Genomic DNA, 23,593 nt, shown 5'->3' on the forward strand with positions numbered 1-23,593 from the left:
AACATTGGGATAGTCCCAGCCTCAACTACCTCCTCTGGCAGCTTGTTCCATACACCCACACCCTTTGTGTGAAAAAGTTACCCCTCAGATTCCCATTCAATCTTTTCCCCTTCACCTTAAACCTATGTCCTCTGGTCCTTGAGCCCTGAAACATCGCCTGTCCATTCCCTCCACAGATGCTGCCTGACCCGTTGGGTTACTCCAGCATATCGTGTTTCGATCTGAATCTGAATCAGAATAGTAGGATAAATGACCCATCCCATGTACAGCTCCTTTAGAGTTGTCCTTTTCTTGCAGAACAAATTATCTTCTGGCATCCAATCCAGCTGTGGTGTTTTGCTTAGAACTGGCTCCTCCTGGAGACTCATTCTTCTCACTGGTTGAGTATTACAAAAATAAAATTGTCTCCTGGCAATGTTTCATTTGGAACATGGAATTTGCAGAAGGGAAATCTCAACTGGAAGTGAAGTATTCTGCACAAAAATATTTCAAGTAAGATTATTCCTAATTCAAGTGACTTTACCAGATGTCTTGAGGTATAACCAGAATCAAGGCACTTTTTATAGATTGTACTTAATTTTATAGATTGGCTTTCACATATATGATTGCACTGTGATATTCAGCAGTCAATAGAGACTTTGTTGGTCATGTTAACAGAACATAGTATATGAAACAATATTTCACAGGGAATTAAAGACAATTGCCTCCTGGCTTGGTTCTGCCTGTGGTTTTTATAGATTAGCCTCTGCTGGAGTTTAGTCTAGTTTAGAGGTACAGAGAAGAAACAGGTCCTTTGACCCACCGAGTCTGCGCAAACCAGCGATCCCGCACACTAACACTATCCTACACACACACACCAAGGACAGTTTACAATTTCACCAAGTCAATTAACCTACAAACCTGTACGTCTTTGGAGTGTGGGAGGAAATTGGAGCTCCCAGAGAAAACCTACGCAGGTCACGGGGAGAACGTGCAGACTCCGTACAGACAGCACCTCTAGTCAGGATTGAAACCGATTTTCTGGCACAATGAGGCAGCAGCTCTAACACTGCGCCAGTGTGCTGCTATTTCAAGATGATGGTTTAAACAAAACCATAAATCACATGGATTTATACTTCACATTGACTCTGAAATATCTCTTAAAATAATTCCGAGAACTTTGAATTGCTGGCACTGTGATGATGCAGACAAATTGTCTCATTTGTGAATGAGCCCACAAGAGATGTCATAGAGACTTAGTCATAGAATCTTACAGATGTGTAATCATTTAATCTACTTGCTATGGTTAATGTATCTACTTCATCCACTTCAAAAGACACTAAGTGCCGGAGTAACTCAGTGGGTCATGCAGCATCTCTGGTGAACATGGATAGGCAACATTTCTGGTCTGGACCCTTCTTCAGGCTGATAGGGGGGAGAAAGCCGGCAGAGAGATTAGGGGTGAGACACAGCTTGACAACTGCGAGCTCCCCATCCCATTCCCACACTGACATTTCTGTCCTGGGCCTCCTGCATTGCCAGAGTGAGGCCACACGCAAACTGGAGGAACAGCACCTCATATCCTGCTCAGGTAGCTTATGAACATTGAAACCTCCAATTTTAGATGACGTCCATCACGCCTTTCTCACTCACTCCTTCCCCATTTTTTATCCCCCCCCCCCCCACCTTCCCCATGCCCCACCTGGACCCTCACCTATTTTCCCCCTCTCCTGCATTCATTCCTTCCTCTAGCTTCACAAGTCGCAACTCTTCAACCCTGGCTCACATATTACTGCTTTAATCTCTGGCCTTCGATCCAACCTTTGCTAATCAACCCCCCCCCCCCCCCCCCCCCCTTCGCCTGTGTCCACCTGTTACTTCACAATCACACAATAATACTTTATTAGCCAAGTATGTTTTGCAATATACGAGGAATTTAATTTGCCAAGTCAGTCATACAAATAAAAAAGCAACGGAACACACAAAACACATTTATTTATTTATTTAAAAAAAATGTTTTATTAGAAGTACGGTAAATTACAATAATACACAACACATACATTTAAACATAAACATCCACCACAGTGACTCCTCCACATTCCTCACTGTGATGGAAGGTGAAAGAAAGTTCAAATATCGTCTCTTCTTAGCTCTCCCGCAGTCGTGGGCCTTGAGCCCTCTGTTGACGGGACGATCTTGACTCCCGTAGCCGGCGGCGTTTGGGCCTCCCGCATTGCGGCGATCAGCTCCTGCATCGGGACCACACTTTGTCCTGCCCTTCCTCTCTTCCGGCTTTATCACCCTTCCCCCCCCCCCACCCCTACAATCAGTCTGAAGAAGGGTCCCAACCAAAACGTTGCCTATCCATGTTCTCCAGAGATACCTCCTGTCCCGTTAAGTTACTCCACAACTTCGTGTCCTGAACCCTGGAAAGTGATAGGTGGATATAGGTGAGAGGGTTTGATTGGGCAGATGCGTGAACACAAGACCGAGATGAAAGAACAAAAGAAAGAGTGCAGGGAACAAAGCACAGAATTTTGCACCAAAAAAATGTGAATCTTTAGAAAAAGGGCGGCATGGGGCCTCAGAGCGCCAGAGACCCGGGTTCGGTCCTGTCAATAAGTGCTGTCTGTATGGAGTTTGTACGTTCTCCCCGTGACCGCGTGGTCTCCGGGTGCTCCGGGTGCTCCAGTATCCCCCCACATCCAAAGACGTACAGGTTTGTAGGTTAATTCGCTTCCATAAAATTGTAAATTGTAAAGTATTTGTTCTGTATCTCTGAACTAAACTATAGTGACGAGATATAAGATAAAGGTTCAAAGATTCAAAGGTCAGTTTATTGTCACGTGTACCAATTAAGATACAGTGAAACACGAATTCCCATACAGCCATACTAAAAAATAACAACAAGACACACAACTACATAAAAGTTAACATAAACATCCACCACAGTGGATTCCCCACATTCCTCACTGTGATGGAAGGCATTAAAGTCTAATCTTCTTCCTCTTTATTCTCTCGCAGTCGGGACAGTCGAACCATCTGCAGTCGGGGCGATCAAAGCTCCCGTGTCAGGGCGGTCGAAGCTCCCGCAGCTTGGGGCTCCCGAAGTCGGTCTCTAACCAGGGACCACGAGCTTCATGATGTTAAAGTCCGCAGGTTCCCGCGGGAGGATAGTAGAGGTGTGAAATGTGAAGCCAGAGAAATCAATATAGGTGGAAGGGGATGAGGGGAAGGGGAAGAAGTAAAGTACTTTGCTTCCTGTAATATATTTCTGACTTAGCGTTGACTCGTATGTCAGATAAATTCATGCACATCAAGGGAGCTATTAAATATGATTTATTGCAATGATTACTTTAAAGCAGGTGAACTGTGAGGATTGACCCAATACTTTCACGGTTCCATTCTTTATTAATCAAGGACAAACAAGGTGTTTTTCAAACCGTGTTTATTGGCAGCACTGTATCAGTAAACGTTTCCGAAAATTATCGTACTTTGTTCAACAAACATAGTCAACGAACAAACTCCATTTAAGGTGGCATTGTGGCGCTGCGGTAGAGCTGCTGCCTTATGGCGCCGGAGACCCGTGGCTCGATCCTGACCACGGACGCTGTTTGTACGTTCTCCCCGTGACCTGTGTGGGTTTTCTCCGCCTGCTCTGGTTTCCTCTCGCACTCCAAGACGTACGGGTTTGCAGGTTAATTGGCTTCGGTAAAATTGTAAATAGTCCCAAGTGTGTGTGGGATGGTGTTTGTTTTTTGTTTTTTTTTAATAATTTTTATTATTAGTACAGTAAATTACAGTAATACACATCACATATATCTTATTACATTTTGTTGTACCACTTCGTTTTTCGAGCTTTAAAAAAAGGTAGAAATAAAAGAAGTAAGGAAAGTGAGCAAGAATCGTGAAGGTGCAGGAAAGTGTTGGGAGAAGAAAGCCCCTTAGGGAAGAAGTTAGAGAAGGAAGTAAAGAAAGAAAATAGACCCTAGAAAGAAAAGAAAAAAAAGGAAAAACAATCGCTCTATTATAATACAAAACTCCGCAAAAAAGGATTTACCAACCGTGTTTTTTTATTTTTTTATTTTTTTTATTTTATACCCCCCGTTACCAGATCCTGGTACCATTTATATTTTAAATTACTATTGCACCTTATGCTTGTAATAGTTCCATAAATGCAGACCACGTCTTTTGGAAGTGGTCTGCTTTGCCTGCTAGGAGGAGTCTCATCTCTTCCAGGTGTAGTGTTTCGAACATGTTTGAAATCCACATTTTTATTGTTGGTATTGGAGCATTTTTCCAAAATTTGAGTATAAGCTTTTTTCCCATTATTAGCCCGTAATTAAGTAAGTTCTTTTGAAACACGTTTAGTTCGGGGTTACCTTCCGATATTCCAAAAATGATCCATTCTGCTTTTGGTACAAGTTTTATTTTAATTAATTTTGTGAAGATTTCAAATATTTCGTTCCAGAATTTTTGGATTTTTATACAAAAAACAAAAGAGTGCGCTATGGTAGCTTCTTGTGACTGACATTTATCACAAATGGGTGAGACATTGGGGAAAAGTTTATTTATTTTAGTTTTTGAATAATATAGTCTATGTAATGTTTTAAATTGAATTAGCGTATGTCGTACGTTGATCGAGCATTTATGCACATATAGTAAGTGTTTATCCCAGCTCTCTTTTGAAATTTTTATAGCTAGTTCTTGTTCCCAGTCTCTTCTAATACCATCGGTTGTAGGTATTTCTATATTTAAAACAATGTTGTATAAGTATGATATTAGATTTGCTGATTCAGCCTTTGTCTTCATGGCTTCATCCAATAAGTCTGTGGACATGTTATGATAGTCTTTTGTGTATTTTTTCAGATAGTCACGGATTTGAAGATATTTAAAATATTGATTATTTTTCAAATTATATTTCAGTTGTAATTGTTGAAATGATAATAATTTTCCTAATTCATACGTACGGGTTTGCAGGTTAATTGGCTTCGGTAAAATTGTAAATTGTCCCAAGTGTGTGTGGGATAGTGTTTGTGTGCGGGGATCTGTGGTCGACGTGGACTCGGTGGGCCGAAGGGCCTGTTTCCGGGCTGCATCTCGAAACTAAACTAAACTAAACTAAACTACTGACTTCCCCACCATTGAAGGGATCTACAGTAGTCGCCCACAAGGGAAGGTCTTGAACTTTGTGGACTCTGCCCTAAAGCTCCCAGACACCACATATATCAGGCTGCACTTCAGGAAGTGAGTCATTATTTTGACTGATGCCAGCACCTGCTACATAGGAGTTGAAGCTGAGGCCCTCTTTGGATTTTCTGGTGATTTTGCCCAGCGTTCAAAGATCCTGTGCCAATACTGGCAAAGCAATGGGAAATGGCCTGTCCAATGATCCTGTCACCACAAGGAGACGTCTATATCCTCGACTTCAATGCTGTTTGTTGTTGTCTTCATTTACCTCAATGAATCAGTTTAGTTTAATTTAGACATAAGGCATGGTTACAGGCCCTTCGGCCCATCAAGACCACGCTGACCAACGATCACCCGTTCACACTAGTTCTATGTCAACCCTCTTTCACATCCACTCCCTGCACACTGGGGACAATTTACAGAGGGCCAATTAACCTACAAACCCACACGTCCTTTGGGATCATGCAGTCACAGGGAGAATGCACAAACTCCACACAGACAGCATCTCTGTTGCTATGAGGCAACGGCTCTCCTAGCAGCACCACTGTGCCGCCCTATGAGGAAAGGTTGGACAAAACCGGAATATTTTTTTTACTGGAGTGTTTTGACAGCATTTCAAGTGTGATTCATTGCATAAAAATCCTTACTTTAAAAGTAATCTTTAAAAGTCATTACCTGCTTTCTTCCTACAAGGAGCCCATTGTACACGATGAACAGACCCATATTTTCCGTTTGCTGGTGAATCGACACTGTAATGGAACACCATTAGTCAGTGCATGGGAGAAAAATGGGAGAACTAACATCACCTGTTCATGTTCTCCAGAGATGCTGCCTGACCTGCTAAATTACTCCAGTAACTTTGTGTCTTTTTTTTAGGGGAAATTCCTCCTCAAGTCGGATCTGAACTTTTAGTTTAGTTTAGTTTAGAGAGGCAGCACGGAAAGAGGCCCTTCGGCCCACCACGTCCGTGCCGAACAATGACCATCCATACACTAGTTCAATCCTACACACCACGGACAATTTACAGAAGCCAATTAACCTTCAAAACCCACTCGGCTTTGCGATGTGGGAGGAAACCCATGCAATCTCAGGGAAATTGTGCAAACTCCACACAGACAGCATCCAAGGTCAGGATCGAACCTGGGTCTCTGGCCTTGTGAGGCAGCAACTCTACCACTGCACCACAGTGCTGCCACCCAGTGTGATCTGCTGACATTGGCCACACTTTCCCAAACACTCTTTAGATTTTGGAGAGAATATATCGAAGAGGTTTTGTGCTTGGGATTGAGAAACTGTGGCACCAAATAAGGCCAAGAGTAGGTAAAATGAATGAATATTAAAATTAGGGGGCTTCCAATTAGATGTACCTATAGCACCTAGAACAGTACAGTACAAGAACAGGCCCTTTGGCCCACAATGTCTGTGCCGATAATGATGCCAAGTTAAATTAACATCATCTACTTGCACATGATCCCTATCCCTACTCCATTAAGTTGAACCTGAGCCCAGCACATTGATGCCTCTACTTCCTTAGAAGATTGAGGAGATTCAGTATGTCAACGAACACCCTCTTGATCTTCATGTGTACTGTAACGAGCAAATTGACTGGTTGCATCACAGCCTGGTTCAGCAGCTCGAACGCCCAAGAATGAAGGAGATTACAGAGAGTGGTGGACACCGCCTGGTCCATCACTGGTACTGACCTCCCCACCATCGAAGGCATCTACAAGAGTTGCTGCCTCAAAAAGGCAGCCAACATCATCAAGGTCCCACACCACCCTGGCCATGCTCTCATTTCACTCCTGCCATCAGGAAGAAGATACAGGATCCTGAAAACCATGACCTCCAGGTTCAAGAACAGCTTCTTCACAACAGCTACAGGCTCTTGAACACAACACAACACTAACTGATGACCTATAGATTGTCTTTAGTTGCAGTAAGGACAGGGTTTTTTTTTGCACTAGTATTAGAGTTATTAATGTATTGATTTTTTGTCTAAGATATCTTTCTATCTTTCTTTCTATCTATCTATCTATCTATCTATCTATCTATCTATCTATCTATCTATCTATCTATCTATCTATCTATCTATCTATCTATCTATCTATTTATCTCTAAAACTCTGATCGTGTTATGTTCCGGTTTTGTGCGGTCATTCTATTTGCGCAAAAACGGTTCGTGATAGTGCTAAGATTTTTACCCGGTTCACTCACCATTCTCCTATGCTGCGATTGCACCAAGTTTCTTTCCGATTGGTTGAATGTCTTAAAAGTTAACGAGGTTTAAAAAATCTTTAAAACCGCGTGTGCGCAGATCGCTCTCTTCTCCTGCCGTTCAGCACCGCGCGGATTAGTCTCTTCCCCTGTCATTCACCGGGACGGTCCGCCCCTTCCTGCGCCATCGTGTCTTTACTGCAGCTGAGGATGGCCGGCGGAGGTTTCCTTCCGGACACAATTTTCTGAGGGACCAGAAGCAGCCCAGCCCCAAACAGCCCAGCGTCAGAGACCCAGCGTCAGAGACCCAGCCCAGCGTCGGAGAACCAGCCCAGCCCGGAGTCGGATATGTCGCCGATGTCGTCAAACGGAAAGTGGAGACTCTGATACCAGTAAAGGAGAACTACCAGCGACCAGCGATCAGCGCCCGCTGTGAGTCCCCATCGCACCACCAATTCCAGCCACTACCCCTCTAGTCCCCCACGCTGGCTCCTCCCCCCCTCCCTTGTGATACCCTCCTCTTGTCCATGTCTCTTCCTCCGTCTTTTCTCCCCCACAACCCCCCGCCCACACACCCCCTCACAATCCCACACATATCCCCAACACACACACCTCCCCCCAACCACACACACCCCCACCCCACACACACACCCTCCCCTCACATCCCTCCTCCCCATCCCTCATCCCTCCTCCCCCCCACACCCCTGCCCCCCACATGTACACCTCCTCCCCACCACATACCCCACCGCCACCCCACCCCCCTCCTCCACACCCCCCCTCCGCCCACACCCCCCCTCCGCCCACACCACCATCTCCCCCCACACCTCCCCGTCCACACACACCCCTCCTCCCCTCCCATCCCACACATACCCCCCCCCGCCACACACCCCACTTCCCTCCCCTCCCACACATGAAGAGGAGGGGGAGGGAGTGCTCAGGGATGAGGGGAAATGAGCCGCGACTGAGCAGTTATGGGCTATGGATGAGTGGTGGAATATTGCGTTGGGGGAACGGTTTGCGTTGGGGGAACGGGTGAGTGGTGGAATATTGCGTTGGGGAATGGGTTGTGTTGGGGGACCAGGCGTCCGTGTGACTGGGACCTGACTTCAAAATGTACATTATTTTGTACAAATCTAACTACTATGTACTAACTTCAAGAAAATGAAAAAAAAATGCTAATTCTAAAGTTTAATGACTTTGTTGTGAATGCTTTTTGTGGGAAAACATTTGAATATTTGGTTGCAACATGTAAGTACGCAGTTTCAGATGATCTTCCAGATGGGTTTCCGTCATTTGTGTCCTTAAGGGCGTCTTGATTTGGGTTAGGTAGGAGAATGTAGATTCGCAGCGATAAGTGGTTGAAAGGCAAGAACGCATTTTTCGTGCGGAGAGGATTATTTCGTTGAATTCTCTTTTACCCTTCGGTATTTTAAATACGTTCATTTTAAGATTAAAATTAAAATAATAAAAAACGAACAAAAACATATTAATAAAAATAAAAGGGTTTGTTCTACAAAATTTGGATTCATTCAAAAGGCCACACTTAATGGCCTAGAAGGTTGCATGCGGCCTTAGGCTCGCAGGTTCCCCATCCCTGATCTATAAGTATTATGTTTACAGGCCTGCTGTGCTGTTGCAGGTAAGAATTTTGTTGTTCCATTGCCGAATATTCAAGCGGCAAGAGTGTATAAGAGCCTCATTCCATTCCACACGCATCAGAAGGTAGAATCTTTGGGGATTCTAGTCTTGTTGTTATAGTAGTAAAAATGTTTTGCTTTGCATATTATTTTTGCATTTCCACTTTTATACAACGTGGCCGTACACAAATGTATTCCTGCCACAATTTCCGTTCAGTGTGTTTACTTGTTGGATCCCAGCTGTATTTAGTTACCGAGCGGCTGGTGGGTCATAGGTCGAGCATGGTACTCCCAGCTGCTGGTTAGCAAGAGAACACAACTCCCACTGAGTTGATCCAGTGAAAGAATTCACGGGCGTCCGGTCGATGTAACCCGCCCATTGTCGTGCGTCCGATAAATCTTCCCCTGTTCATTTTAGCTGGCGGGGTCATTCACTCTGTGGCTGCAGCAACTTCAGAGGTAGTTGATGAATGGAAATGGGAAGGTAGCCAAACTCAATATTAGCAACCTCTTGGCGTGAGTGGGGAGAGGATTTAATATAAGTCTGCACAAAATGTTTGCGGCCACTGTGCCTGAGTCTCTGTGTGGGTTTGAAGTACAAACACAACATTCCACATGACCCAACGCGTTAATCTACTCATTCAACATAATGGTGAAAGTTAATGTGTGCAAATACTGAACGCAAATAACTCCAGGAGCTGGAAATCGAAACAACCACCTTCTAGTCTTCAGTTTAGTTTATGGTCACATGTACCGAGGTCCAGTGAAAAGCTTTCGTTGCGTGCTATCCAGTCCACGGAAAGACATCATTCGTTTGACATTGATTACTACAATTTGTAACAGTGGGACTTTATTCCTGAGAGTGCAGGAGGCTGAGGGTTGACCTTCTCGAGTTGAAAAGAATCATAAGGTGAATAGATATGGTGAATGTCTTTTACCCAAAGTAGGGGAAACAAAAAAACAGAGGACACAAAGTTAAATATGTAGAAAGGACTTTGCAGATGGAGAAGGGTCTCGAAGCAAAACGTCGCCTATTCCTTTTTGTCCATGCTGCCTGGCCCGCTGAGTTACTACAGCACCTTGTGTCTATCTTCGGACATAAGTTTAAGGTGAGAGGGGAAAGATTAAATAGGAACCTGAAGAGCAACCTTTTCACACAGGTGGGTATATGGAATGAGCTGCCAGAGGAGGTATTTGAGGCAGGTGTAATAGCAACATTTAAAAGGCATTTGGACGTGTACATGGATAGGAAAAGTTTAAAGGATGGAGGCCAAATGCAGGCAATGGGACAAATGTAGATGGTCGGCATGGGGAGTGGGGCTGAAGAGTCTGTTTCTGTGCTATATGACTATGGATCCATTATTGATTGATTGATTGATTAGTTGAATGGTGTAGCATTGAAATAACCCTTCGACCTACTGAGTTCACCCACGCTGACCATCAATCACCAGTCCACACTACTTCCATGTTATCTCACTTTCTCATCCACACCCTACGTACTATGTACAGAGGGCCAATTAACCTGAAAACCCATCTGTCTTTGGGATGTGGGAGGAAACCGGAGCATCCAGAGGAATCCCAGCCAGTCACAGGTAGAACGTGCAAACTCTACACACAGGCAGCACCCGAGGTCAGGATCAAAGCCGGGTCTCTGGCACCATGAGACAGTGGCTCTACCAGCTGCTTTGCTGTTATGCTAATTAGTCAAGTTAATTACTCTGGTGCCGATGGTATTAATTGTGTCGGTGTTGGCAATGGCAATGCTTGACCCTGGATGTCAAGGGCAGGTAGTTAGTCTTGATTGGTCCGAAACGGACCCATTACCTGCCACTTGGTATTTCTTTTCAACCTAACTGTGACTTTTTCTTGTTTTTTACAGGTCCACACTGGTCATTAGCTGAGAAAATGTGAATGGAACTGAGCATAGTGCAAATGTAGGTTTCAGGTGAATGGGGAGAGATCAATTGCAAGCTGAGGGGGCGAATTTTTCACACAAAGGGTGATGGGTATATGGATCGAGCTGCCAGAGGAGGTAGGTGAGGCAGGTACTGTCGCAATGTTTAAAAAAGATTTGGACGGGTCCATGAATAGGATAAGTTTAGAGGGATGTGGGCCAAATGCAGGCAGGTGGGATTAGTGTAGATGAGATATGTTGGTCGGCATGGGCAAGTTAGGCCGAAGGCCCTGTTTCCACGCTGTATGACTCTATGACTCTATCCTACAATGGCAATGTAGCCTTGTTATTACAGTCCATTCAGAGGCATATGGAACATTGCATGTGGACTAACTAATGTGGAATACAAATGCACAATTGATTCTTTGTTATTGTATCATTTTGCAATAGCTTAGTTTAGTTTAGCTTTGTTTAGTTTAGTTTAGTAACAGGCCCTTCAGTCTGTGCCGACCAATGATCCCTGTACACTAACACTGTCCTACACATGAGGGGACAAATTACAATCTCTACTGAAGCTAATTAACCGACCAACCTGTACGTCTTTGGAGTGTGGGAGGAAACCAGAGCACCCGGAGAAAACCCACGCGGTCACAGGGAGAATGTACAAACCCTGTACAGACAGCCCCCATGGTCAGGATCGAACCCGGGTCTCTGCCTCTGAAAGGTAGCAACTCTACCGCTGCACCACTGTGTCATCCCTTCAATTTTAGATAGCTTCTAGTTAAGCTGGTTTCATGGAGAGGTGATGCCTTTCAACCGTCCCGTCTGTTGGAGATGTATCTTCCTTTGGCATCATAATGCCCAAGTACATTCCTTCATCTGGCCTCACTAAACTTGCCGAGAAGCCCTTGCTGAAACAATGAGGAACTAACTACCTGTTAAGAAAGTTAATGTAGCCGGATATATAGAACCACAGCCATAGATTCTGAGTCCATTTCCACACTGTAACATTGGTGTTCCCTCCATAATACATTCTGTTCCTCAGAAGTATTTCTCAGGCGTTCCCGACATTCAAAGCCCCATTTGTTCGCACTCAATAATCTCCCTCTCCCCCCCCCCCCCCCCCCAACCCAAATGCCCAATGGCACGTCTTTTTAAAAGAGTTCGGGTTGCCCTGGCGATTCACAAAGACTGCTAGCTGCCCGCAAGCCAAATATATATTTCGCTTATTTTTTCCTCTTCTGTGAACTTTCCAACCACATTAGCTCAATATTATTAAAACCTTACAAACTCACGGTAATCTCTGGCACCTCCTCATTCCCCAAGAGGGATTGCATGAATACATCAGCAGGCTCAGTCATTAGTTTTTAACATTTTTTGTTACAATATTCAGGTATTTTTCAGCTATTGACATTGGTTGACAAAATCATATGTTTTTCTGGTTTTCATTAAAAAATCTTGACTCAAATACATCAACTTTGGTTCCTTAAATTAATTATAATGTCTAAATAAACTGCCCATTCAAAGTTGGTACACACTTAAAATTTAAATAAGGTTCAGTATTTGTTGTCTGAAGTAAGGCTGCTGGTTTCTTAGAAACCCATAGAAATCTCAGTTCTCCAGTATTTATAGTCTAGTTCCTTGAATTAACTCTTCCTTGAATTAACTGTCCCCACTTAGGCGATGTTTTAGGCAATTACAGGCGACTAGGCTGTCGCCACATGGTTGCTGGGGTGTCGTCTGTATGGCCTCTGCAGTCGCCCAAAGAATCGTAGCGTTTTTCTAGTTGCGCTGGATTTTGGAATGTTCTAAACCTTTTGGCTTCAGTCGGCGACCGTGGGCTTGCCGCAGCTTGACATAGGTGCTTGTCGTAGGTTGTCGCCAGGATGACGTAGGTTGTCGCTGGTGCTGACTTCGGTGAATTCCATTGGCGACTATCTACGTCAACCTGCGTCAACCGGCGACTGAATTGTCTTACCTTGCTGTAGCTTGTGGACGTAGGTTGTCGTAGGTGTGGTCGTAGGTGGATCCTAATGGGTGACCGGTTGTTGGTAGCTTGCCGTAGCTTGAGGCCGACTAGGTGGTAGGTTGATGTAGACATTGTCGTAGACATTGTGATAAGGGGGTCCAGTCGCTGATTTTTTTGGCGACCTGCTACGACTATGACAGTCGCTGGCTGTCGCCAAAAAAAATGGCCTAAGTGGGACAGGCCCGTTACTCTTTGCTCCATCTCACTCGGTTATTTCATTATTGTTGTTTTTTTGTTTGCACCACTTTGGACTACACATCAATCTCGCTCCAGTCCGCTGTTTCACTCAATGTACTATTCATCAGTACTGTGTGAATGCTGTTTACACTGTGAGCTTCATGTCAACAAAGAATTTCTTTGCCCCCTGCTGTTTTTGACAACAAACGAATCTGATTTAATCAGATCTAAGTTTTTTTCTCTAGCAGGGTAGCTCCTTTTATTCAAGCAGAACTTGCGATACCGACATACAACAAATTGCAGGTTGAATATCAAAGGTGTCCCACCCTGGTCATTCCTTCTTGTCCCCGCTCCCGTCGGGCAGAAGATACAGAAGCTTGAAAGTGCGCACCACCAGACTCAGGAACAGCTTCCTTCCCTGTGGAATATAGTTTCCTAGCATTGTAACATAACAGTTTCAGAGACAAAGTCCAATCTCTGCAATGTGTTAGGTTGGAGAATCGGTACAGTAAACTAGCTAATGGAAGGATCGCTTAGAAGTCTGATAACAGAGGGGAAGAAGATACAGAAACTTGAGAACACACATCACCAGACTCAGGAACAGCTTCTTCCTGAAGATAGACACAAAAAGCTGGAGTAACTCAGCGGGGCAGGCAGCATCTCTGGAGAGAAGGAATGGGTGACGTTTCGGGTCGAGAACCTTCCTGACACAAAACGCCACCCATTCCTTCTCTCCAGAGATTTAAACAAGCATCTGCAGTTCCTTCCTACACAAACAGCTTCCTCCCTTCTGTTATCAGGCTTCTGAACGATCCTTCCATAAGCTAGGGTAGAAAAAATGCTGGAAAAACCCAGCGGGTGTGGCAGCATCTGTGGAGTGAAGGAAGAGGTGACATTTCGGGTTGAGACCCTTCTTCAGACTGGAGAAGCCGAAACGTCACCTATTCCTTTGCTCCATAGATACTGCCACACCCGCTGAGTTTCTCCAGCATTTTAATCTACCTTCGATTTTTCCAGCATCTGCAGTTCCTTCTTAAACCTTCCATAAGCTAGTGTACTGTCAGATTCACCTCTACTCCATTGCGGACATTGGACTTTGTCTCTAGACTGTTCTAGTGCGATGTTGAGAATTTTAGATGCTGCACTCCGGTTTTTTTCTCTTCACTCTTCCTGTTGTACTTGTGTTTGGCTCAATGGCATTCATGTATAGAATTACCCGATTTAATTGGATAGCACGCAAAACTAAAGATTTTCAGTGTATCTCGGTACAATAATATGAAGAAATAAAATAGTCATAGTCATACAGCAGGCAATCAGGCCCTTCAGCCCAACTTGCCCATGCTGACCAAGATGCTCTATCTACACTAGTCCCACCTGCCATGTTTGGCCCATATCCCTCTAACCTTTCCTCTCCATAAAATCTGTTTCTGTCCAGGCCCTGACCACGGGGAACAGTGGAGGAAGAGACTGACTTAGGTGCCTTCCCACACAGTGGGAAACTTTGATTCTGCTGTGTGGGGATGTTTTATGTTTTATGTCAAATTCTATAGTGTGTGTTCTTTATACCCGTTCTGGCTTAATCCCTCCCTTCACCACCTCCAGTTTAAATTCCAGTTGGAATATTTTGGAGGGCCCAAGAACCAAGAACCAAGAACCAAGAACCAAGTCTCCAATTGGTTTCCTTGCCAGAGAGAGTGATGGAAGTCAAGTTGCTGTTAACATTTAAGAAATGTCTAGACACATGAATCCCACAGACATAGAAGGCTTTGGGACAAGCACTGGAAGATGGGATGGATACAAATAGGAGACCACAGGTTGGCATGGATTTGATGGGCTGAATGGCCTGTTTCCAAGCCGCATGGCTTGTTGTTGTGGGTTGTAACCACGGTGAGTGTGACAAGGTTTGCATCGCACAATGAATAAAAATTGAAGGCCAGTCCTGAGAACTCCTGATGCAACAGTAGAATTACTGCTTCACAGTGCCAGAGTCTCTGGTTCGATCCTGACTATGGGTGCTGTCTGTACAAGAGTTTGTACTTTCTCCCTGGAATGCATAGGTTTCCTCCAGGTATTCCAGTATCCTCCCGCATTCCAAAAATGTGCCGGTTTGTAGGTTGATTGACCTTTGTAAATTGCCCCTGGTGTGTAGAATGCAAAACTGGGATAACATAGAACTAGTGTATGGCTCGGCATGCACTCGGTGGGCCGAAGGGCCTGTTTCCATGCTCTATCTCACAACTAAACTAAACTGGCAATGGAGACAAAACACTGGAGTAACTCAACCGGTCAGGCAGCATCTCTGGAGTAAAGGAATAGGTGATGTTTGGGTCGAGACCCTTCTTGAGACCCAGTCTGAGTTACTCCAGCATTTTGTGTTTATTTGGTTTAGTTTAGTTTGGTTTAGTTGGAGATTCAGCATGGAAACAGGTGCTAACCGAGTCTGCACCAACCAGCGATCCCTGCACACTAACACTATTCTACACTGGGGACAATTGCATTCTTTACCAAAGCCAACAAACTGGAGTGTGGGAGGAAACCGGAGATCCTGGAGAAAACCCATGCAGGTTACAGGGAGAATGTAGAAACTCCGTGTAGACAGCGCCCCTAGTCAAGATTAAACCCAGGTCTCTGGGGCTGTAAAGGGCCTGTCCCACTTTCACGACCTAATTCACGACCTCTGTCGAGTTTGCCCTTGACTCATATTCGCAGCATGGTCGTCACGAGGTCGTAGGAGGTTGTAGGTAGGTCGTAGCAGGCCGTGATGCTAGTCGTAGGTACTTGTGGCATCAAGTAGGTCGGGGCGTTTTTCAAGCCTGATGAAAAATGTCCACGAGTAAAAAAGTCGTAAATCAGGTCGTGAAAGTGGGACAGGCCCTTAAAACCCCTGTCCCACGTAGGCAATTTTTTTTGGCGACTACAGGCGACTAGGCTGTCGCAACATGGTCACGGGGTGACGCCTGTATGGTCGTGAGTAGTCTCCTCAAGTCGCCTAATGAGTCATAGCGTTTTTCAGGTCGCCGCTGGATTTTGAAATGTTCAAAACGTTTCGGCGACTGTGGGCTTGACGTAGCTTGTCATAGGTTGTCGCCAGGATGACGCAGGTTGTTGGCAGGTGACGTTGGTTGTCGCTGGGTGCTGACTTCGGTGAATTCCATTGGTGACTACCTACGTTAATCTACGTCAACCGGCGACAGGCACTGGCCACTGAATTGTCTATAGTTGTCTTCAGTTGTCGACCGACAGGGTCGTTGCTTGTCGTAGCTTGTCGCGGGTGGACGTAGGTTGACTTTGGTTGTCGTAGGTTATCACCTGTGTGGTCATAGGTTGTCACCTGTGTGGTCGTAGGTGGACGTCCTAATGGGTCGCCAGTTGTCGGTAGCTAGCCGTGGCTTGATGCCGACCAGGTGGTAGGTTGTCGTAGCTTGTCGTAGACAATGTCATAGGAGGGGGCCCAGTCGCCGCCTTTTCGGTGACCTGCTACGACTGTGGCAGTCGCCGAAAATATCGCCCAAGTGGGACAGGCCCTTAAGGCAGCAACTCTACCACTGCGCCACCGTGCTGCCCATCTTCGGCCTATCTTGGTGTAAACCAGCATCCACAGGTTGTTATACTAAACTGGTGACCAGCCACAATTACATTCACAAGCTTCCAACGTTTCAGCTACTTCTACTGCCCTGTGGGATCTATTCATAAGCACTCGGTTTCTATTTCAAATCCGTAATTGATAGCCAACGTGAGTCAGCCCAGTGATTCAGGGACTTCTTTGTTGAAGGGAAGCATCACTGAGCTGCTGACAACCTCTAATCTCCTTCTGTTACTGTTAGAAATTAACTTCCTCATTTCATTCACAAGGCACCGGAGTACAGTGAAAAGCCTTGTGTTGCGTGCTATCCCATCAGATTAGATAATACTGTATATAAATACAGTCAAGTCAAACTCGAGTACAAAATGTAGAGCAAAGAGTCAGATAAACAGTGCAGAATATGGTTCTCAGCTTTGTAGCGTATTCTACTGCTGTGCCACTGTGCCGCATAGGTAAAGTTTCCCGTCTGATCCGTTCTCCAGACCCAAAACGTCACCTATCCATGTTCTCCAGAGATGCTGCCTGACCCGCTGAGTTACTCCAGCACTTTGTGTAATTCTATGGCTCTACCTGAGTGACAACCCACTGATCACCGCAGTCCTTCTGATCTCTGGTTAACTTTGGGATTGATGGTTACTGTAGATGGTTTATAGTCATGAAGAATTTCATTCCAATGTTTTCGAGATACAGCAGCTGATATTGTTATTGGCAATTCCTAATCTTTAACTTATTTTCTCTCAGAATAAGTTAACTGTGCAAAATATACAGTTGAAAAATGGTTTCTGTGGGAATATTGCTATGTATTTTCTTTGACTCAATGCCGAAAGACTGAATTATATCAGGCTGTTTTTATTTCAGGAAAGTTGTGCATAGTTACTCAGCCCTGCCCTGCAGGCACTGCAGAAGTCTTACAGCTCCAGTGGCTTCTGCTGCTGTCTGTGTGGAGTTTGCACGTTCTCCCCGTGACTGTATCGGGTTTCCTCCGGTTGCTCCGGATTCCTCCCACATCCCAAAGGTGGCTCTGTTCTTAAAAAACTTTTTTTACATTTTGAGAATCAGCACGGAAACAGGCCCTTCGGCCCACTGATTCCATGCCGACCATCGATCATCTGTTCACACTAGTTCTATGTTATCCCACTTCCGCATCCACTCCCTAAATACTAGAGGCAATTTACAGAGGGCCAAGTAACCTTTGAACCCACACGTCTTAGGGATGCGGGAGGAAACCAGAGCACCCGGAGGAAACCCACGCAGTCACAGGAAGAACGTGCAAACTCCACACATCGAGGTCAGGATCGAATGAGGATCTCTGGCGCTGTGAGGCAGCAGCTCTACCCGCTGCACCACTGTGCTGTCCTTGGCTGCTGTAAATTGGCCCTTGTATTAGTGGCTGGTAGAGGAATCAGTGGGCATGTGAAAGATTGTAGGAAGGAACTGCAGATGCTGGTTTACATGAAGATAGACACAAAATGCAGGAGTAACTCAGTGGGACAGGCAGCATCTCTGGGTAGAGGGAATGGCTGACATCTTCAGACAGAAGAATGGTCTCGACCCAAAATGTCACCCATTCCTTCTATCCAGGGATTCTGCCTGCCCCGCTGAGTTTCGCTAGCATTTTGTACCTGGCATGTGAAAGAGAATGGTTAACAAAGAAGCAGGTGGAAGAATGATATTATGCTGAACGCAGGCATCAACTCGATAGCCTTCTTTGTTGTCATGAAACACAGAACAACAAGTACAGATGTCCAGACCCTGCACACACAATGCCGGCTTGAAGAGATTTTAAATTATAATTTAACTACATTTTATGAAGTGAAATGTCTTTATTGCCTCAGGTCCTCAGAAACTGATGTTAAACGCGCACACCTTACATTCATTGAAGGGTCCCAGCCCTGACCAGCTGAGTTACTCCAGCACTTTGTGATTTTTGCAGTTCCTTATACCCTCTTCAATTACATCCACTTTGTTCCATATACTCCCACTTTCTACCTGTATCTGTAAACTCTGGACAGCTTGATTGTAATCATGTACAGTCTTTTCGCTGACTGGAGAGCAGGCAACAACAGGGGTAGAGTTGCTACCTTACAGCGCCAGAGACCCGGGTTTGATCCTGACTACGGGTGCTGTCTATACAGAGTTTTTAGGTTCTCCCTGTGACCGCGTGGGATTTCTCCGGGCGCTCCGGTTTCATCCCACACTCCAAAGACGTGCAGGTTTGTAGGTTAATTGGCTTCGGTAAAATTGTAAAATTGTCCTAAGTGTGTAGGATAGTGTTAGTGTACGGGGAGATTGGTGGTCAGCGCGGACTCAGTGAGCTGAAGGGCCTGCTTCTGCGCTGTATCTCTAAAAAGTCTAACGATAAATCTAAAAGAATAACTATTTACTGTACCTCAGTGCACGTGACAATGATAAATTAAACTAAACTAAACTTTATAATTTGCACCAATTGATCCTTAAACTGCAGTGAAGATTAATGATGATGAGGAGGGCGTACCACCAATAACTGGACTACAGGGGGATGGGTGAAGCGCACATCTTTCAAAGTACGTTAAATCCTCTGAAGACATAAGAAACTGCAGAAGGGTCCTGATACAAAATGTTGTATGTGCGTTTCCCTCCACAGAAGCTGCCTGACCCATTGAATCTGCAGCGGTTCGTTATAGAATCATAGCGTTAGAAAGCAGCACAGAAACGGTCCCTTTGGCCGAACTTGCCCATGACGACCAAGATGGCCCATCTACATCAGCCCCACCATGCGGCGTTTGATCCTTATCCCTCTAAAACTTTCCTATACAAATATTTTTTACATTGTGTTTTTAATATGAAATTATTTCTTATCTTCCCTCACACAAAGCAGGATATTGTAACAACAGTGCACGAGTCAGTAAACTGTTGCTTGGGGAAGGGGCGAATGATTTTAGCCTTGGTACACTGGAATATGTCGTTCAGTCAACATGTAGATTATGAGGAGAGGTATGACTTGTCTGTACAGGCTCATGTTGTGCAGCAGATATCATCACAAATCAGTGCAGTCATTTATTAACAGTGAGTTAAGTTTAGAAATGTGTTTACACCACAACATGGCAGATACTCATCTAAGGTTTAACGTGGTGAAGTTAGTACTCATGAAATGCCCGAGGTAAATACTAAACTAGGGCACATCTTCCACAAAGCCACCTTGACTCACTGAATCAAAAGCAGTAAATCAGATTATGACAAGAAATAAGTTATTTATCTGTGTAGGACGGATCTGCAGATGCTGGTTTACACCGAAGATAGACTCAAAATGCTGGAGTAACTCAGCAGGAGAAGCAGCATCTCTGCAGAGAAGGAATGGGTGATGTTTCGGGTCGAGACCCTTCTTCAGACTGAATGCAAAATTATTTATCAGAATGCCAAATTTGTACGCGTGCATTATATTAATGGAGAAGACCTGAGTATTGTTTTAGCCAAATATTGTGGAACTGTGGAGGGTTTCAATGGGCTAGTGAGACGAGGAATTTAAGGGGGACCTCGGGTGCAACATTTTCCACTCCAAAGGGAGTCGGTACAGGGAGCGAGCTGCCAGAGGAAGCTAGACTAACGGATATAATTGCGACTTTTAAAAGTCATTCGGTCATGACACAGAAGGAGGCCATTCAGCCCATAATATCCATGCTGGCCCAGGCAGGGCAAGCCCTTCACCCAAATAATATTACCCTTTAGCCTTTACCCTTTAATATTCTCTCTCAGATGTCCATCGCCTTTCACTTTCTCTGCAGCAATTAGTCAAAGGAAGCATTTTAAACATAACCTCTCCCTTGACCCACAGATTCTCTGCAATGTCAAAGGCTGGGGATACGTGGACAACCTGTGACCATCATTGCAAGTGACGGAGGAGTAGTTGCAAGATGTGGACGCATCGTTCCTCTCTTCCCAGACCCCAGGGATACACAAGGAAGTGGAATAAAGGGATGGTGCAACTGGATTCCATAGACTCATAGGGACATAGAGCACGGAAACAAACCCCTCGACCCATCTTGTCCGGGCCAACCAAGATACCTCAACTAAGCTAATCCCACCTGCCTGCATTTGGCCCATATTCATCTAAACCTTTCTTATCCATTCTAAACCTTCCCTATCCATTCTAAACCTTTCCTATCCATTCTAAACCTTTCCTATCCATACCCAACACCCATATTTCTATTCCAATCCAATACCTGGCCTGCCAAATTTTGCATTCTCAAGCTGATTTCCATCAAGTTCAGGAGAGATTCCAAAACATCAAGAAGCACAAACATCTGTGACTGTGTTTCCATGCTGAATGGATCAATGCTGCTGATGGAGTCTCTCAGCTTCTACCTTGTACTAATGATCATGTGTCAGACACGCTGACAACTCCACACTCAGTCCCACACAATGATGAGTCATCTAAGTGCATAAGAAGTTGGAAACCTTCTTGAAAGCTTTGAGTTTGCCTCACCAACTGTGAGCGTTTGTCCTTCAGGAAAGTCATTTGTTCTCTTCTCATTATAATTAATTGCAGCCTCAGGCTACAAGAGGGGGATGAATGAAGTATCATGTATCAACCCGCTGAGCTTCCCCAGCAATTGTGTGTACCCTATCATGTAAAGAGCGTTTGATGGCTCTGGGTCTATACCTGCTGGAGTTTAGAAGTGGATCTCGTTGAAACCTACTGGATAATGAGAGGCCAAGGTAAAGTGGATTTGGAGAGGATGTTTCCAGTAGTAGATACAAAATTGAGTGATTTTGTGGATAGTGAAGATGGTGGTGAAAGATTGCAGCAGGATCTGGATCGATTGGCCAGGTGTGGGCTGAGGAATGGTTGATGGAATTTAATACAGAGAAGTGTAAGGTGTTGCAATTTGGGACGTCTAACAAGGGCATGACCCACACAGTGAATGGTAGGTCTGTGGGGAGTGTTATAGAGCAGAGGGATCAAGGGGTGCAGGTGCATGGTTCCTTGAAGGTCGAGTCGCAGGTAGAAAAGGTGGTCAAAAATACTTTTGACACATTGGCCTTCATCAGTCAGAGTATTGAGTATAGAAGTTGGGAGGTCACGTTACAGTTGTTCAAGATGTTGCAATACTGCATCTAGACTATTGTGTTCAGTTCTGGGCACCACGTTATAGGAAAGATATTGTCAAGCTTGAAAGGGTTCAGAGAAGATATTGTCTTGCATCACAGTGATCACTGTGGTGGATGTTTATGTTAAGTTCTATCGTTCTTTTAATTGTGTTGTGTTCTTTTATTTGCATGGCTGCATGCTAACTCAAATATCACTGTACCTTAATTGGTGCATGTGACAATACATGTGAATCTGAAACTAAATCTGAAGATTTACGAGGATGTTGCCAGCACCAGAGGGTGTGAGCTATAGGGAAAGGTTGAGTAGGCTGGATCTCTATTCCTTGGAACACAGGAGGATGAGGGGTGATCTTATAGAGGTGTATAAAATCATGAGAGGAATAGATTGGATAGATGCACAGAATCTCTTGCACAGAGTAGGGGAATCGAGGACCAAAGCACATAGGTTCAAGGTGAAGGGGAAAATATTTAATAGGAATCTGAGGGATAAGGTTTTCACACAAAGGGTGGTGGGTGTATGGAACAAGCTGCCAGAGGAGGTAGTTGAGGCATGGACTATCCCAACGTTTAAGAAACAGTTGGACAGGTACATGGATAAGACAAGTTTGGAGGGATATGGACCAAGCGCAGGCTGGTCGGACCAGTGTAGATCTGACATGTTGGCCGGTGTGGGCAAGTTGGGTCAAAGGGCCTGTTTCCACACTGTATCACTCTATGACTCTATGACTCTGGTTGGAGAGTCTAGGACCAGAGGGCACAACCTCAGAATGAAAGGATGTACCTTTAGAATGGAGATGAAGAGGAATTGCTATTACCAAAGGTAATATGTCCATTCATTGCCCAGATGCTGGTGGAGGCCAAGACATTGGGTATTTTTAAAACAGTTATTATAAGGTTCTTGATCCATGAGGGCATCAAAGGATATGGGGAGAAGGCAGGAGCATGGGGTTGAGAGGGAAAAACACACCAGCCATGATTGTATGGTGGAGCAGATGATGGGCCAAATGGCCTAATTCTGCTCCTATATGGTCATGATAGAGGATTCTAAAACTAGTGGGCATAGGTTTAAGGTGGGAGGAGAGAGATTTAACAGGGACATCTCGGGTGCAACTTATTCACTCAGAGAATAGTCCGAATCTCCGAACTAGGGACTTGGGCTTTTGTTTTGTTTTGCATTAATATTGGTGTGTTTTATTTATTTCATATTTTGGTTAGTTTATTACATTACCTATTGAGTACTTTGTTCACAGACCTGTTACACTGCTGCAAGTATGAATGCCATTGTTCCTGCTTGGTACAGGTGACAATTAAACACTCTAGACTCTTGTCCATGCAATGAGCTGCCAGGAAAAGCTGTGGGAGTGGATACAATTGCAATGTTAAAAGACATTTGGACAGCTACATGGATAGGAAGGGTTTAGGTGGCTATGGGCCAAATGCAGGCAGATGGGACTAGCCCTGTATGCCAAACCTAGTCAGCATGGACAAGGAGGGCTGAAGGGCCTGTTTCTGTGCTGTACAGCTCTATGAATCTATGACCCATTCTATTATTGTTTAAACTTCAAGGAGTCAATAACGTTGGCGTGCAAATTCCACATAAGCGTAACATTTTTAGTTCCACATCATGATAAGCTCTTAGCCAGGCTTGGGTGTAGCATCTGTTCCACTGTGGTAGACCTGGATAGTTTTAGTAAGATCACACTATGATTCCACAGCAAGTACAGGCTTCATAGAATTTGGTCTTTATGAATTGTAGAAGCAAGGTTACAATCCTGCATGCATCAGTGATTTAGTTTAGTTTAG

This window comes from Amblyraja radiata, chromosome 21, assembly GCF_010909765.2.
Source record: "Amblyraja radiata isolate CabotCenter1 chromosome 21, sAmbRad1.1.pri, whole genome shotgun sequence".
NCBI classification, from domain to species: Eukaryota; Metazoa; Chordata; class Chondrichthyes; order Rajiformes; family Rajidae; genus Amblyraja; species Amblyraja radiata.